The following is a 17,959-nucleotide window of genomic DNA, read 5'->3' as shown; positions in this document are numbered from 1 at the left end:
GATCCGCTAATCTGTTTCTCTACATAACGGGCGTACAACTAACCCATAACTCGGTTTCAGTTAAACGGGCCCGTTTTTACGAGGCCCTTCTACAGCCCAGTATTAAAGCAAATTTGTTAACAGGATTGGAGCTTTGCTACTAGACAGTAACAGCCTAGCTTGGAGCATCCTTGAAGTGCAAGAAAGCAATGCAGGCAGAGATAAAAGAAGAGGAAAGAAGAGGATCAGAGAAAGAAAGAGCAGAATGAAGAAGAAAATGCAAGATGATTGGTCCTTATCTATAAAAGTTGAAAAGATCATCAAGATTGTTTGCAATCTCACAAAAGGAAAAGGAAAGAAAAAAATGATGAGTAAACGGTGGCTAACAGATGGGTGAACAAAAGCTGCTATCAAGGGCATACCTTTCAAGTGAACCATTAGGCATGTATTCATAGATAAGAGCCCTTTTGGATCCTTAAAATCCTAAAAGCGTAACAACGTTGGCACGAGAAGTTCTGCTAATGCTAGCCACCTCATTCATGAACTCTCCATCACCCATGGAGTGCTTAGCATCTTGACTGCTACCTGGAGGCCATCAGAGAGGTTGCCTCTGTATACAACAGCATATCCACCTTGGTCTAGCTTTACAGCAAAAGATTTAGTCATCCTTTTTACTTTTGCATAAGTGTATCTTTTGGGATGTAGGTTCTCATTCTTTTGTAGAAAGGACTCGATACTTGGTTCGTCTTTCGATTTAAAGAGCAGCAAACCATATTTATGAGTCAAGAAGAACAAAAGGGTAAGTAGACACAGCAATAAAAGGGACGATGTGCTTGCAACAATATCTACATCACAAGAAGACATCACAAGTGAATCCAATTTGCAAAGCATTATAAGAATCCAATTTGCAAATAATGCGATACGTCACTAGTCAGTGAGGACGTTCATAAAGAAATTTCCCCAAAGGAAGAATAAAAAATCTCTTTTGTTATCACTGGTCAGTGGATTCCAAAATAATTTTTTAGATCTGCTATTTGCCAATAATTCGCTATATGCCTTTGTTCTACTATTTTTGACTAAATGAAGGTTGGTACTGACTACATAGGCACATGATTGAAGCAGGATTGGCAAAAGATCAGCATACAAATAAGCGAAGGAAAAACACTTGGACTGAGGCCAAGATAGAGGTCCCTCACATATTTTAGTTCTCTTCTCATGCCCTGCAATTACAGAAGCAACAAAACACATAAGTATAGAGACATTGCATATGTAAACAATGTTGGAATGATGCAACTCAGGTCTATTCCATACCGAAAGAGGCTAGATGTACAAGGTACATATGCAGAAAACCACTCCAACTAGAGGGAAAATACAAGCTACAAATACATGTATCTAACGCCCCCCCCCCCCCCCCCCCAAACTCATGGTGGATCCACAACACTGAGTTTGGAGAGAAAATAGTTGTGTTGTGCCCTCATCTGTGCCTTCATGAAGAAATCTGCTAACTGAAGCTCTGAAGGCACATGAAGAAATCTGCTAACTGAAGCTCTGAAGGCATATAGGAAGCATCAACTCCGATGTGTTTGGTAAGTTCACACTTCACAGGATCCCAAGCAATACTGATCGCACCGGTGCTGTCAGAAGAGAGAGGAGTCAGTGCAGTAACCGTCACACAAAAATCCTCAAGGAACCACCATAGCCAAGTGACCTCAGCTGTCAGTGCCACCATAGGCCGCAACTTAGCCTCAACACTCGAACGGGGAACGATTGTCTGCTTCTTGGTTTTCCAGGCAACCAAAGAGGATCCAAGGAAAACACAATAGGCAGAGAGCGAACGACGATTTGAGTAATCACTAGCCCATGTCGCATCAGAGTACGCCTGAAGCTAGAGTGAGCTGGAAAGACGACAAGAAGCGGTGCCACGAAGTTAGCCAGAACACGAAGAGGGTGGGTGTAGCGTAGCTGAGTGGGAGTAGAAACAAAATGATTGAGGATGCGAACAGAATGAGAAATATCAGGATGAGTGATCCCAAGATAGATAAGACTCCCAACTAGATGGTGATTGCGAGTGGGATCTGTAAGAGGCTCACCGTCAGTGAGCCGCAAGTGAACACCAAGCTCCATAGGTGTCTTAGTCGTGTGGTGATCGGTGAGAGTAGCAAGAGCAAGAAGGTCCTGAAGTTTGGAGAGAGGTATATGTCGTTAGGCGTGAAAGAGACCTTGATCCCAAGGAAGTAGCGAAGGGGGCCCAAGTCAGATATTAATAACTTGTCACTGAGACACTTCTTCACAAAGTCAATGAACTGAGAGTCATCACCCGTGATAATCATGTCATCAATATAGAGAAGAAGATGCGTGCGACCACGGGGAGAAGTGTGAAGAAATAGAGCTGGGTCGTGGTCGCTAGGCTGAAAGGCAGCATCAGTAACAACATAAGATAGGCACTCAAACTAAGCTCAAGGAGCCAGTTTGAGACCATATAGAGAGCGACACAGGTGACAAACCATGCCATCAGGAACAGAGTATCCTGGAGGTGGTTGCATGTAGACCTCCTCATGCAGCTCACATTGAGAAAAGAATTCTTGACGTCTAGGTAGATGGACCACTGGAAAATAGAGGCAACAACCAAAAGAGTTCGAACAATGGTCATGTGAGCAACTGGAGAAAAAATCTCATCATAGTCGCGACCGTGTTCCTGCTGAAAACCACAAACAACAAGACAAACCTTGTAGCGCTCAAGAGAGCCATCAGAGCGACCCCCTTTCGAAATGAAGGGAGCACACCCCTATACATCAGAGTGAACAAGATCAAAGGGATGCTGAGACACAGAATCACTAGAGTTACAGCTGTTTGCCAAGCTTGCAACCTGTATAATGAAAAGCATTATCACCAGAAACATGACCTAAGACACCACTACCCACCAAAGTGAAAAGCCTAGAACCAAAGAGATGGCCTAGACGACGATGCCACAGTGCAAAAGTGGTGGTAGAGGAAGCAGGTGACACAGAGGCGGTGAAACTGGATGACTGGATGTCCAAAACAACTAAAGGAAGATGCAGCCAATCAAGATCTCAAAGGCACTGAGAGTCATGACACCTAGGACCAATCCCCACCAGGAGGCCAGTATGAAGATCCTGAACGCAACAAGAGTCAGCCTCAAGAATGATACGACATCCATGATCAGTGATCTGATCGGTAGACAAAAGTTGCATTGTAAGTTTAGGAACATGAGAGATAGTAGGAACATAAAAGGAAAAAGTAGAGAGAGTGCCCCGTCCTGCAACAGGAAGGGAGGTGCCATCTGCTATCTAAATTATGAGGGGTGAGCTAGAAGACGACATAGAAAATAAATGAGTTAAATCTGGAGTCATGTGGAAGGAGGAACTGGAATCAAGGAACCATGTGGATAATATACCTGCGTGAGGAGGAGGAGGAGGTGTGGAACCAGAAGCCTGAGCAGTAGTCCGGAGTGCTGAGGTAGAAGTTGTAGTGGTGAGGCGGCGAAACAGTGCGAGGATCTCCTGCTCTGCGGCAGACACAGAACGAGAGCTCAACTGATAGGGTCCACTCGACCCCTGAGGGGAGCATCCACCACAACATGCCTGCTTGTCGCGCTGCTTCTTATGACAGGCCATAGCAATGTGACCGGACCTGTCGCAGTAGTCGCAAACAACACCAGAAGGGCCCTCGCCACCACTAGGAAGGGTTGTGGCGTCGAAGGAGGTAGAGGCACCTGGTGAGGTGTGTGAGCTAAAGGAGTAGCCATGACACTAGGGGATTGCTGAGCCTGACTCACACCCCCTGCTCGAAGACGTGTCTCCTTAGCTAGCAGCTCAGGCATCGCCTCATCAAGAAATGGGCATGGACGGCGAGTCAGGAGCTATGGTCTAATAGTCTCAAACTCAGGGCGGAGCCGGGAGAGGAACTCGTGAAGACTAAGAGTCTCTCACTGACTCTTGTGGCGGTCACAACACCTACAAGTGCCAGAACCACAGAACTTTGCACCCAAACAGTCCAAGCGGTGCCAAACTGCGAGAATCTGACGGTGGAACTCCTCCACAACAACAAGGTACATCACCTCATTATGAATCTTTAACTACGATGAAGGTGAGCCCACATCAGCTAAGTAGTGGCGAGACACTTGAGGTACATTGTGAGGTCAACCTCAATGCTCGCAAGCAAGATGGCCTTGGCACAAGCCTCCTCACGCAACCAAGCCTCATAGACAGCGAGATCAAATCGATAAGTCTCCATCTTAGACTCAAGCACGATGAGAAGAGTAGTATTGGCATCATCATCAGCATTCGATGGTAACTGGGTGGAGTCGAAAGAGCGGGACAGGAAGGACGTGCCCGCTCTTCGGTGAGGTAGCCCCAAAGCTGACCACTAATGTGGATCTCCATGTGGAACGCGAACTGCCCCCAGTTGGTGCTATTGAAGATGACCGGGCACTGGGGAATCGGGAGTACACCCAGTCTCGCTAAAGACGTCATGAAGACAACTGAAGCGACGCCAGCAGCAACAATACACTATGTTTTTTTTCAACACACTCACGCACTCACAGTCACAAACATGCACACACAGTGGCAGGCGGGTGGTGGCTTAAAGGAAGCACAGGCCCGACACCTTGGCGGCTCACACATGCGGGCCCACACCTGGGTAGCACCCAGTCGCCCGGCTGGGTCGCAAACGGAGGTGGGCAGCGGTGGGGACCAGTGGGCGATAGGCAAGCGACAGGCAGAGTGGAGGGTGTCGGCAGGCAATTGGAGGCGAGGACCACGGTGAGCGGCAACTCAAGACATGGCCCGCAAAAGGTGGCACGCACACATGGGCCCATGCCTGGGCAAGAACCCGCCACTCGGCACTCTGATTGGGTCACGAGTGGGGGCAATGGCCAGCGGAGGGAGGAAGAAGAGGGGAAGGTGTCGAGGGTTTTTCCCTGACAATATGTCCATAAGAATAACAGAGTTGTCTTCGTGATCCAGGAATCGAATAAGAAATGAGACATACGCGATGTATACAGGTTCGAACCCTCAATTGGAGTAATACCCTACTTCCTATGTGGTTGATTATGTATCTGTATTCACTCGAGTACAGACAATGTATCTATATATATATTACAAGGAGCAGATGGAATCTAAACTAAACTAATGACAAAGTCGCCGAGTATCTCCTGTGGCCCTAGTGCTTGCATCGAGTTATAGATGAGTTGTGTTCCTCCGGAAAAAGAATCTCTCTTTAGGGGTCTGGATCTCCGCCTTATATAGGGATCTTGTACCACCTCCTATCTGTGAGAAACCGCACAAACAGTATTCTGATTAATCACTAAGTCGATCACTGACAAGATCCTGACTTCAACGATTAAACAGAATACCGCTCCGGTAGTCCCGGTACGTGTTTTGTACCTAAGGATCGGAACACATGCCTTCCAACATGTACATCACAACATAGCTTAATAAAGAGCGAGTAATAAATATTTATATTACAAGTATTAAGCATGCAACTAATTTCAACAATTTACAACAAAAGCGAGCTGGGAGGAGACAAAACTCCTTAACTCCTAACCACAAAAGAACTACGCAGCGGAAAGTTAAACTTATGAACAACAAAAGAGAACGGCGCCACATGCCCTTAGGCACCGTCTCAACATGCCACCTTCAGAGTAGGATGCACTACTCTTGTCCGCCACCCTAATCGGCAGGTACGAAGTAGCCAAAAACAACCTCTTCCCCAACAACAGGAGTACCTGAAAGCGCAGACATGAGTACGAAGGTACTCGCAAGACTTAAACCATATAGTGCACATATACATAGCTTGACTCCAAGGATTATGCATTGATCATTAGCAAGGATGAGCCACAGGTTAGGTAAAACATATGCACTAAGCATCCTAAACATATGTGTGAGCGACTGAAACTTAACCAAAACATATCAAAACTACCCTGCAACTAACAACTGAACAAATGTAATTATAACCAATATGTGTATCAATAAGTAACAAGAACCAACATCACCATCTCTCACATACCGAACCACAAACCATACTCGAAACTCTACGACCGATGCAGATGGACAGAAGTATGCTCATGACTGAGAGCGCGGCAGTTCGAACTGTTTATACACCCTGCAGGGGGATACTCCTGGACCCACACGACACGGGGACCATTTGGCTTGTGCCACCGGCCAAAGTGCATACAAGTGGGTACTGTGACAACCTTTCCCAACCAGCCCCAACCATTTGGATCATGCATCGCTCGGCGCGACGGTACTAGAACTACTCCTGGAGCAAACTAGTACTGCTACAAGCCCGCCAGCTTACACTGTCGATGTCCACGCCCAAAAAGCCACATCTACGAAGGTATTTGGCTTGCCTTATCATTAGATCAGTATGTGGTGAGCAAGGTAAGTGCTAAAGCCAACAACACCGATGATCGGTGCTTAACCGGCGCAAAGCGGTCTACGCTGTCTATTTTCCTCTACCGACCTACCCAGGGGAACTCCACATCCAGGCAGGACAAAACACCATCCTAGCACCGCCCACACCTTGTCTCATACTCACCACTCATACAACCATCTCAACCTCAACAAGTTTATGTAATCATAAGAAGGTCCTATGCTCGCGAACAACGGGATGCTCCATCGTTCGACTTCTACCGAATGACCTAAGCATATAAGTCGAACTCATACCTGGACATTGACAACATCTCAAGGCTACAAGGAATGTAAATACCCAAGTATTCAAAGTAGAAGAATGCAATCGGCATAGGTTCTACCCATTGGTACACGACACGGACTCACTAAACATGCATACATACATAAGTATATTTCATCAATTTTAGACTTATCCATTTACACAAAAGGGATAAATATACTTAGTTGCTTGCCTGGATGTACTGGCTCAAATAGGTGAGGCGCCTCGGGATCGCCCTCGGCCTCCGGGATCGATGGATCGGCGATCTCTAAAAAGGATCAACGCGTGCAATGCAATGAATATGAATGGAGTGCAAAAAATATACCACAAAGCTTAACAACATGCTAGGATCATAAGATATGCGAATCAATGCAATACTAAACTATCTAAACGAAAACCAGAAAATAACAGCCACCCGGAATATCCGGATTGGTTCGGAGTATCTGGGTTCGGACCCTCCTGGTGACCCTCCGGAAGAGGCGCTCGGATGCTATTTTTTATTTGACTGGCCCGAAGTATCCATGTGAATCCAGAATATCCGAGTTCCGCAGTATCCGAGCCATCCTTTGGTGAAGGCTCTCGGTTAGCCACTATTCTAACTTAACCCAAACCTCCGGGTTGGTCCGGACTATCCGGGATGTGTCGGACACTCTGAGTGAGGTTCCGAACGAAGCTCTCGGCTACACGACCACTTAACTACCCGGAGTCTCCGGGTTTGACCGGATTATCCGAGTGATACAGACTTGGGTTCTTCTCGATTTTTCTCTCGGGTGATTTGACTCACTTTACAAATATGTGCTACACAAACGTGCCTATGCCCTATCCAAGAGATCCTAAACCAAACTCGCACCCTAAACCCTAACCAATTTTGAATATAATTCAACGGACTATTTCTGCTAAACCCGGAGTCTCCGGATGAGTCTGGAATATCCGGGCCAACCCAGAAAGTTGTTCTTGAGTGGATTTTGGTTGATCTTTTCCAAGCCTAAAGGGAACATGTTGGGGGTAGTCTGAGGATACTGGAACTTACTCATCAACTATCAATACGACTCTAGAGCTCATTTTCGATAAAAACCCCATTTTTGCTCCAAAAAGCTCAAGAACGCCAAGAACTTCAAGAACTACTCGATTCTTCCACGAAAACAAAAATGGATTGGATAGATGAGTAGCTCATGAGCTAGAGAATGCAATGGTACCACATGCATACCTTGAATCCTCCACTTGAGCTCGGATTTTGGGAGAAAAGAGAGAGTGAGCTTGAGTGAGAGAGTGAGAGAGAGGGAACTGTTGTAGCTGAGCTGCAGAGTGAGGACATGGGGAGTGAGGGAGGAGAGAGAGAGCAGGTGGGGTTGCCCCATTTCGTGGGTGGGTTGGTGGGGCCACTAGTGGGGCCTACATGTTAGAGAAAATGGGTATTTCCAATGCAATTTCCATTATTTTCTCCCCCAATTTTCTCTCTATTATCCAAATGATCTTTAACGAAGTGTATTAGCGCTCCGAATTACCATTACACAAAATTAAACATAATACTTAAGAAGCATGATTTTGCTTAAATACGTGATTAAGAATTTGGGACGTGACATTATCTCGTCGTAGTCGATAGGGAGTCCTTCATCTTGTCCACCAAGAAAGATCTGATAAATCCGGCTGGGATACAAGTTGTTCTCGAGTTGGGTAACCAATCGAGACCTTCCTACTATGTTCCTTCTAGATCTTCGGGTGTATCAGGTACCGCAGATTCGATTCCGTAATATCCAGAGTTGTTAAGCATGCACATAGAATACCTTATCCGTATATGGCATACTCTTTATATGTATATACTCCATAGTTAGATATTCGATAGTAGCCCCCTAACTCTGCTTGGGAGGAAGGGTTTTTGCAAATTCCCACTTGAGTACCGCCAAGTCTAAGCCTGGTTGAGTAAGGTGGTTCAGGCTTGCAGTCGAGAGAATCGAGTAAAAACATATCATATTCTGAGTATCGAGTGGAAACACAATTGGGTTGAGTGCCCTGCTATTAACCGCACTCAAAGTTCAAGAAAGGACTAAAAGCTCGATTAGTCAACACCCGATTTCGAGTAGAATTAAAAAAAACTTTCAAAATTTGAATCAATGGGTATAGGGGCATTTAATGCTTGTAGAGATTCACATGATATAATCACTCCGCCTTTCATGCCGATCGAGGCACCGTAGAGACGGGAGTGGTTGCCAGAAGATAATAAGTTTTGGGCTATTTACCCGTACTAGCAGAAACTGTAGCAGTTATTATGGCTCTCATCGCCAGCCTTCTCACACAAGCCTCCATCTTTCTGGCCCATACACTCACCACTGCTGGGAAACCATGGATTCCGATTCTCCTTTGAAGACCCCCGCTCCCTCCTCGCCAGAGGAGAAGTCCGATGTGAAGTTAGTCAATGCCTCGCTCAAGCAACTTGACGAGACAGAGCTCTTGACTGAGACATGGTTGGCCTCCATGATGCAAGAATCAAGGATGAACGAGCTCAAGGCTGAAGGAATAGTGCCCCATCACGATCTGGTTGAATGCAGGCCTGCATCCGGTGAGGAGTTCCCAACCTGCAAAATTAATCATGAATTCATGGTTTTTTAATCGTTTTTCCGTTGTGGGTTCAACGTCCCTCCTTCCAAGTTCTTTTTGAATGTACTCGATTGGTACCAAATCGAGCTTCACCACTTGAACCCGAACTCCATCACCATGCTTAGCATTTTTGTTCATCTTTGTGAAGCCTTCCTTGGCATCGAGCCGAGTTTGAATCTGTTCCAGTACTTTTACCAGATGAAAAGATTTAAGGAGAATAAAAGTGTCGGGGGATGTGGTTTCCAACTAAGGAATAGAAAGAAGAATTCCTACATCACAGTTCCCCTGGTCTCCTCCTGGTTGAGAGATTGGAAAAAACTTTGATTTTATATCTCCAATCCTAATCCGAAGAGTTCCCCTTAATCTATAAAGACCTTTTTCCCCATCAAATCCTATCTTGGACAAAGAAACACCGTGGGACCAGCCACATCTCCTACTATGCCAATTGAATCGGCATGCTCAAGCAATCCGGCCTAACTGGGTGGTATGTAGCCAAAGATTTTATCAGTTGGAGGTTGAGCCTTTTGAAGGAATGGGAACACTTGGCTTGGGAGGACAATGGAGTCAAAGATAGCTCCAGGGATGTGACCGAATGTAAGACTTAATTAGCACTCTGCTGCATTTATTATTGCAGTCGAGCTCTTTCGAATGATTTTCCTCATTTCTATTTCAGCTCTATCCCCGCAAGAAGTTACTGTCCATCTGAACAAACTCTTCTCTAACAAAGTGCCGGAATGTTGCATTCTACACTACTCCCTTATGAATCCTCGACCGAAGCTGTGGATTCTTTAAGGAGGAAAATAGGGCTTTGTTTGCTTGATCTAACTTTGTGTTTTTTTATCATAGGCTCTAGACTTCCGTCAAGAACATATCCTCACAAATGAGATCCTTGATCTTGATGACACTCCTTCAGGTGCTAGCAACAAGAGGAAGGAACTAGTCATTCAAGAAGTTGAGGGGTCTCACCAAACAAAAAGATTGTTCTCGTTGTTTGATCCACTGTATGATCCAACCCCCCCCCCCCACCAAGCGCAAGCGAAGAAGTCATCTGGTACTGAAATCAAATCTTCTAGTAATCAATAGTTTTTCTATTATCGAGCAAATGCTTGCTAACACCAGGTTTGCGTGGATGGTCTTTATCAGGGGACATCTGGTGCATCCTCGCAATCACCATCCTGAGAGACTGCCACGTCCGATGACTCGACCAAAGGGGTAAATCCTACCGAGTTATCTTCTTTTAATTGGTCATTCTTTTTTTTTTAAGAATTTACTTGATAAACTTAGAATTATGCATCGTTGTTGGCTGATTTCTTATAGGCAATGGCCACTTTGGCTTCATCAGATCCCTTGACTATCCCTCCAACAAAACCGAATCCTTATGCTGGTACGCCGAGGAGGAAAATAATAAAGAAGCAGAAGTTGAAAGTCAATGCACTTATCCCAGTCAACAAGAGGTTAGATTTGAGTATTTGTCCTGATTTGCAACTTTTGGCTCCATTCTTGATCCTGTTCATCGCAGTTTGGCACTTCTGGAGAAGTCAAAGGAGCAAATCTCAAGTGACCCGCTCATCGACCCGGCTTCGGCCTCCACAATTATTCCTCCATCTCGTCAAGCAGAGAAATCCTCAGTGGATGTCTTTGGGTAAAGCCAACAAACCAACAAGGCTGAGGTGATGGCATCAACCTCCACGAAAGACCCCTTTTCGGCTCTGGAGGACCTCATCAAGGCTGGAAGCGACCAAGTGGTTACTACCAAGGCCCGATTTTTGGAAGTCGACCATAGAAACTGCCAAATGAAAAAGGATGTGGAGCTCACCTCTAGCTTGGCAAGAATCGAACATTAGTGCCACCCTTGATCACTAGTAAGTGATTTGTCCATCGAGTAACTACTAACTGATCCCTATCTATTCTTCCCAGTTCTCGAGTTCATAATTAGGGACAAAAATGCCTTTATTAATGACAAATCAAAAACCATCGAGAACAAGGACAAATATCTGAAAAAGTTCCAAGGTGACCTGAAGCAGGACAGAACTGACCAAAAAGCCATGGCTGATGCTTTGAAGAAGGCGAAAGCCGATCAGGATGCAATGGCCAAAATTTCAAAAATATCAGAGGCTGATCAAGACACTACGATTGCCAATTGAGGAGTTGCGGTTATAGCACTCCAAGAGCTGGAGGAGCAGACCCTCGATCGCATGACCCAGTCAGCCTCCCTTAGAGCCATGCTTGGTCTCCTCAAGAGTTATGACCCCAATCTCGACACCTCGATGGTGACGGCAGGTTTCGAATGCCCTATAGAAGAGGCAGCAAAAATTATAGAAAGCATCGAACCTATGATCCCTACTTTCATCGAGTGTTTGGGTCTTAGCCTGTCCGATGGCGAAAGTGAAGATAGTCCTTCTAGCTGATGGTCTGTGGTGTGGGACTCAAAACATTTAGATTTGACCCATATTTTAGGGATGTCTGTGAACACTATTATTATTTTCCTTGTCTAATATGCTACTGTCTGCTATTTCCTTATCGATGAAATAGAGTCAGCTTAAGTAGATGCAAAATTGATTAGTAAGTGTTATTATTATCCTCAAAGATCATTTATTGAATATTGTTAATTCCTAAAATCTCAACTAAACAAACATTTAGAAGTGTGGCCTTCGAGTAATTACTCAAGGTGGCAAAAAAGGAATAAGGAAAGGACTAGTGTAAAACTAGAAACAGAACACATGATGGAATTTTGAATAAGAACACTTTTACTGACTTGTACATTTGATCAGCATACGAATAAGAACTCATTAGAGAGCACACACGAGACCGACTAGGACTTTCAAAACCTTGGTTGGCCGTTAGGCGTGAGATGTCTAACAATCTCGGTGTCGTTATGCCTTATGAGGTATAATTGTCCGTCATCCACGAGACCGACTAGGACTTTCAGAACTTTAGTTGGCCGTTAGGCATGAGATGTCTGACAATCTCGGTGTCGTTATGACTTATGAGGTGTAATTGTCTATCATCGACCCAACACATGCCTCCATTGGTTCTATCCAATGCGATCAACACAAAGCTAGATAAATTTTTGCAAAAATACTTACAAAAGAATATGGTATTATTATGTAGCCCCTGACTCTCTAGTTGAGGAGAAGATTTCTCGAGTAAAGAGTAACAAAGAACATACCTGTACCATTGAAGGAATATAGTGTAGCCCTCAACCTTCTACTCGATGACGGAATAGAGTGAAGAGTAAAGTCTTACTATCGAAAGTATGCGATGTCGCCCCCGACTATCTATTTGATGTGATAATCGAAACAGAGAGTAGAGCATATGCGCTATACTTGATTTGGCCCCTATCTCTTACATAATGATTGGATTCGAGTAGATAATGGACCATAAGTGCTTAATATTATACGATGTGACTCCTAACCTTCTAAATAGCGTGATAACCAGAGAGGGGCCCAGAGGAAGAGAGCACAGAGAATCACTTGGGGATGACCAACCTCTCTCCCAGTGGCTGCAGTGCTTCATTACCGCTTATGCCGCATGGCGAGTGATGCGAATAACACGGGAGAGGGATGAAGCTGGTGGTGATCCTGACGAGATCATCGACCAGGCTGTTGACAAAGTTTTTGGCAATGAACCCCCCGAGCCCCTGGCGGCCAAGAAAGTGTGGTCGTTTTCTTCGTCGACAACCGCCGGATCGCCTCAATGGCCCGCGGAGGGTCTGCCAGGCTCACCGACAATGGTCAACAGCACCAACAGGGTCCTCGTGTCGACCATTTTTCCTAGCCCTTATAATGGCCAGGATCTGATTCCTGGGGTTATCAGCTGCTACCCTAGGAAAGAGTATAAAAAGTTTTTCGACTCGTTCAAGGGCGAATAGGGATCTACACGTTTCTGAATTCTTGGAGGTGGTGGATCTTATCTATGAATGAAACTGTTGGAATTGATCGATATGCCATGAGTTCTCGAGTACCTCACTATTTGGAGAGATAACCGTACTAATCCAGATCGAGTAATTTCAACTACTATGTAGGGTCTTTCCCACTTAGGTGATAACTTATGACGCCAGGCCTGTTTTTGCACCTTTCGTAGGACAAGATCTCCAGTAGCGAGTTTCCTAGGTTGGACTTTCTGACTATGATATCTACACAACGCTTGCTGATACTTAACTTCTCGAATGGATGCTCGATCACGGTACTCCTTGAGTAAATTGATGTCATCCACTGGTAACTTCTCTTGTCCCTCTTCCGAGTAAATTTCCACTTGAGGTAATCCGAACTGCAATTCAGTCAGGAGCAATGCTTCTGCTCCATAGACTACAAAGAACAGAATTTCACCGGCAGCCCCTGTTAGTCGAGGTACAAATGATCCATAGTACCGAGTGAAGCTCTTTCACACATTATTTTGAGTAGGCATTTAGCCTATCGAAAATCCAAGTTTTGAGACCCTGCAAGACTATACCATTGGTATGCTCAACCTTACCATTGCTCTCGGGGTGAGCTACAAACGCGAAACAAGTTTTAATGCCGAATTTTTCACAGAACGCAATAAAGGTCCCGCTTTTGAACTGGCTACCGTTATATGTAATTATCTGATGCAGAATTCCAAAACGGATAATTATGCTCCTCATGAACTTCTTAGCCGCGTCTGCGGTTATCTTCCCAACGGGTTCAGTCTCAATTCACTTAGTGAATGTGTTGATAGCCACGAATAGGAACTTGTAACTGCCTTGGTCCTTTGGGAACGGTCCCAGGATATTCAAGCCCTGGACAGAGAAAGACTAAGAAAGAGGAATTGTTTGCAGAGCTTGGGCCGGTCGAGTGGTCTACCTTCTAAAAAATTGGTAGCTCTCGCACTTTTTGACCAGCTCGGAAGTATCTTGGAGGGCAGTCGGTCAATAGAGTCCATAGCAGAAAGTTTTTTTGACCAAGGTGAGATAAGATGCATGATTACCACGCATGCCTCCATGGATATCAAGCAATAATTTATTGCCCTCTTCTAGAGTGATGCACTACATCAAGATTTCGTTACTCCGTTTTCGGTAGATCTTGTTGTCTACCAAAGCGTATAGCTTGGACTTACAAGCAATTTTCTCCATTGACGCATCATCATCAGGGATGTCTCGGCCTTCGAGATAGGCTTGGTACGGAGTTATCCAAGCCAGCTTGCATTCGAGTAGTGCAGCTACCGTGTCTGTGGTTTCTGCCTCGCTGACCTGGCTAGACATCCGTTCATCGAAGATGGTCTGAGGAGTTTCTCAACGAAGAATCCTACAAGCACCAGTGCTCAAGAAGAAGCGAGTCTAGCAATTTCATTTGTACCAAAGTTATCACTCCTTCTGATGTCTGTTACTTCTAGCCCTTCGAACTTTCCCTCGAGCTTTTGCACCTCGTACAAGTAAGCCGCCATGTTGTCGTCTGAGCACTGGTACTCCTTTTGCACTTGGTTTACGACTAGCAGTGAGGCCCCTTTCACAAGAAGTCACCTGATTCCAAGTGACGCAGCTATACAGAGGCAATTTACCTATCCTTGTATTCTGCAACATTGATGAACACTTTAAATATAATTGAACAACATACCTGAGTTCGTCGCTCATCGGAGATTTGAGTATGATGCCAACCCCCGAGCCTTGAAGCATGAGCGATCCATCAAAGAAGAGTGTCCAGTGGTCCTCGACCACACTTGGCTTAGTTTCATCAACACTTGTCCATTCGGCGATGAATTCCGCCAGTACTCTCGACTTCACGCTTGTGCGTGGTACATAGTGTACGTCGAACTCATTGAGTTCAAGCGTCCATTGCGCAATTCGCTCCGTAGCCTCTCTATTGCGTATGACGTCCTTCAATGGATACGCCGTCACGATAGTGACTTTATGCGCCTAGAAATAGTGTCGTAGACATCAAGACTGCATAAAGCAATTTCTGCACTTACGGGTATCATAGTTTTGCATCGTGTAGGACTTCGCTCATGTAGTAAACAGGTTTTTGGACCTTAGCATTTTTTCTTGGGGCATTCTCGTTCGACCACCAGAACCGTACTTACAACTTGTGAGGTAGCTGCAATGTACAAAAAGAGCTCATATGTTTCATTAGGCGGGGTAAGCATAAATTGAGATGATAAATACCTTTTGTAAGTCCTTGATGACGTTCTTTGCTTTTTCCATTCACTCGAACCAGTAGTGTCTCTTTAGTAGCTTGAAGAATGCCATCCCTTGTTCACCCATCCTGGTAATGAATCAACTAAGGGCTACTATACATCCTGTTAGTTTTTTTAACCTTTTTTAGTGTTCGAGGTGACAACATCTGGTTGAGAGCCTCGATTTTGCGTGGATTAGCCTCAATGCCTCAACTTGACACCAGGAAGCTGAGAAGCTTGCCAGATGACACACCGAACGTGCACTTTTCAGGGTTGAGCATCATACGATACTTCCTAAGGTTGTTGAATGTTTCCTTAAGATCTTTAATCAATGCATCTTTGGTTCTAGACTTGACTACAAAATCATCGACATAAGCTTCTACATTTTTCCCAATCTAGGGTTATAGACAATTCTGAATACATCTTTGGTACATAGCAACAACATTCCTCAAATCAAAAGATATCTTTACATAACAAAATACACCAAAAGAAGTAGTAAAAGGAGTTTTCTCCTCGTCCTCAACTCCCATGCTGATTTGGTGATACCCTGAATAGGCATCTAGAAAATATAGCAACACACAACCTGTCGTGGAGTCAACTATCTAGCCGATGCGCGGGAGAGGAAAAAGATCCTTGGGGTTGGCTTTGTTGAGGTCGGTGAAGTCGACACACATTCTCCACTTGCCATTATCCTTCTTTTCGAGGACAACATTCACGAGCCATGTAGGATGATGAACTTCTCGAATAAAGCCCGCCTTTGTGAGTTTATCGACCTCCTCCTAGATGGCTTGCTTTCTATCCTCAGCATATCTTTGTTGCTTCTGCACCATAGGTTTGGTGTCAGATTTAACAGCTAGTCGATGCTCGATTACTTCCTAGGGACCACTGACATATCATACGGTTGCCATGCAAACACATCCCGGTTTGCTCGGAGAAAAGCAATGACGCCGACAATCACGACAGGAAGATTTTTTATACAGCAGGCGCCAATACCCATGCCATGGAGACTTCCTCCTTCCGTTTTTCCTCCTTGTCCACCATGCGATGGTGTGGTCCATGGATGTCGTCACCTCTGATGCCTTTTGGACCATTCCATCCAGGTTGGACCACTTTGAGAAAGCTAGTATTTGATAGATTGTCATGCCTAAGTCAGACCGATTTGAGCCAAGAAATTGGTCTAGTGATAAAGTAGAAAAGAAAGTTTGTCGGCTAAAGAGAGAGACCGATTTCACTTGGCCGGTGGGGAATCTATTTCTCTCGAGCCATGCTGCAACAGTGATGATATTAACGTATAATTTCAAGCTCTCTCTTCCTTTCTCCCAAAGGATTCAAGCCGATTTTGGTGTCTTTTGGTGTTTAGAGTTGAAACATGAGGAACACCAGATTTCTTCATCTCCCGGGCGATTTCCTCCATTTCCTCCATCACTCGACGATCACCCAACCCCAAAACCATCTTGGGTAAGTCCCTTAGGTTTCTCATGGCAAGAATGCATGATTTGGTTGGTCAATTTTGAATTTGGATCTTAGGTTATGAAGTTATGGTGTTCTTGAGCTTTGGGGTGAATTAAAGGATTTGAATGAGTTTTGAGTTAGGAATCGAGTTGCTAGGTTGATGAGTGAATTCTAGACCCCATGAACTATCCCAAACATATTCCCCTTTGGCTTGGAGAGGCTCCCAAATCAAACCGGCCAATTTTTGCCCTCAAACGGCTGTCCTGGAGGAACACGGAGTATCCGGGTCGCAACCTGGAGGATCCAGGAGACCCCAGCCAAAAATGACAGAGAACCCCCGCCCGGAAGGTCACTTGGAGACTCTGGTACCCGGAGTATCCGGATAAACCCGGAGTATCCAGGCGGTCCCAGCCAAAGATGACAGAGGACCCCCGCCCGGAGGGTCACCCGGAGTGTCTGGCCCAACCCGGATAATACGGATTTGCTGTTCGTCAGATTTTTTCCTTTGTGTTGATAGCTTGTAAAATTCATAGCTAATTCATACGAGCTCCAAACATTATGAAACCAATTTTTTTGGCTTCATAATAACCTCCTCTACATGGTAAAAATGTCTCCAGCCATTAAATAGTTAGTTAATTTTCTGAGATTAATTAATTAGGTTGAGGATTCATTAATTCTTTACAAGTCCAAAATTAGCGAACCAATTTTTGTAGTCTCCGTATGACTTGTTCTATCTAGGAAAAATGTTTTCATGCTTTATATGGCATATTTTATGGAAATTCATCATATGCATATTGTAGCATGCATTATTGCATTTCACTCATGTTCATCATTGCATGTGCTTTTCTTTAGTGAACAAGGAGTCGGAGCGTGATACGACCGTGGTTGAAGACGACTCTAATCTTCCGGATTTCTGCGAGTGTTGCTTGGGTAATTATAGGCAGCCACCTGAGCAGCAAGGCAAGCAACTAAGCATATTGCACCTTTGTTCAATTGAATGAAGTCTAAAATTGATGAACTATGCTTATGTATGTTTGCATGTGTCGAGTCGAGATCGGGTACAAATGGGTAGATCCTATGTTGCATGCATTACTTCTACCTTGAATTGTTGTTCATA

The sequence above is a fragment of the Phragmites australis genome, chromosome 14 (genome assembly GCF_958298935.1).
Source record: "Phragmites australis chromosome 14, lpPhrAust1.1, whole genome shotgun sequence".
Lineage (NCBI taxonomy): Eukaryota > Viridiplantae > Streptophyta > Magnoliopsida > Poales > Poaceae > Phragmites > Phragmites australis.
This window is presented reverse-complemented; position numbering follows the sequence as displayed.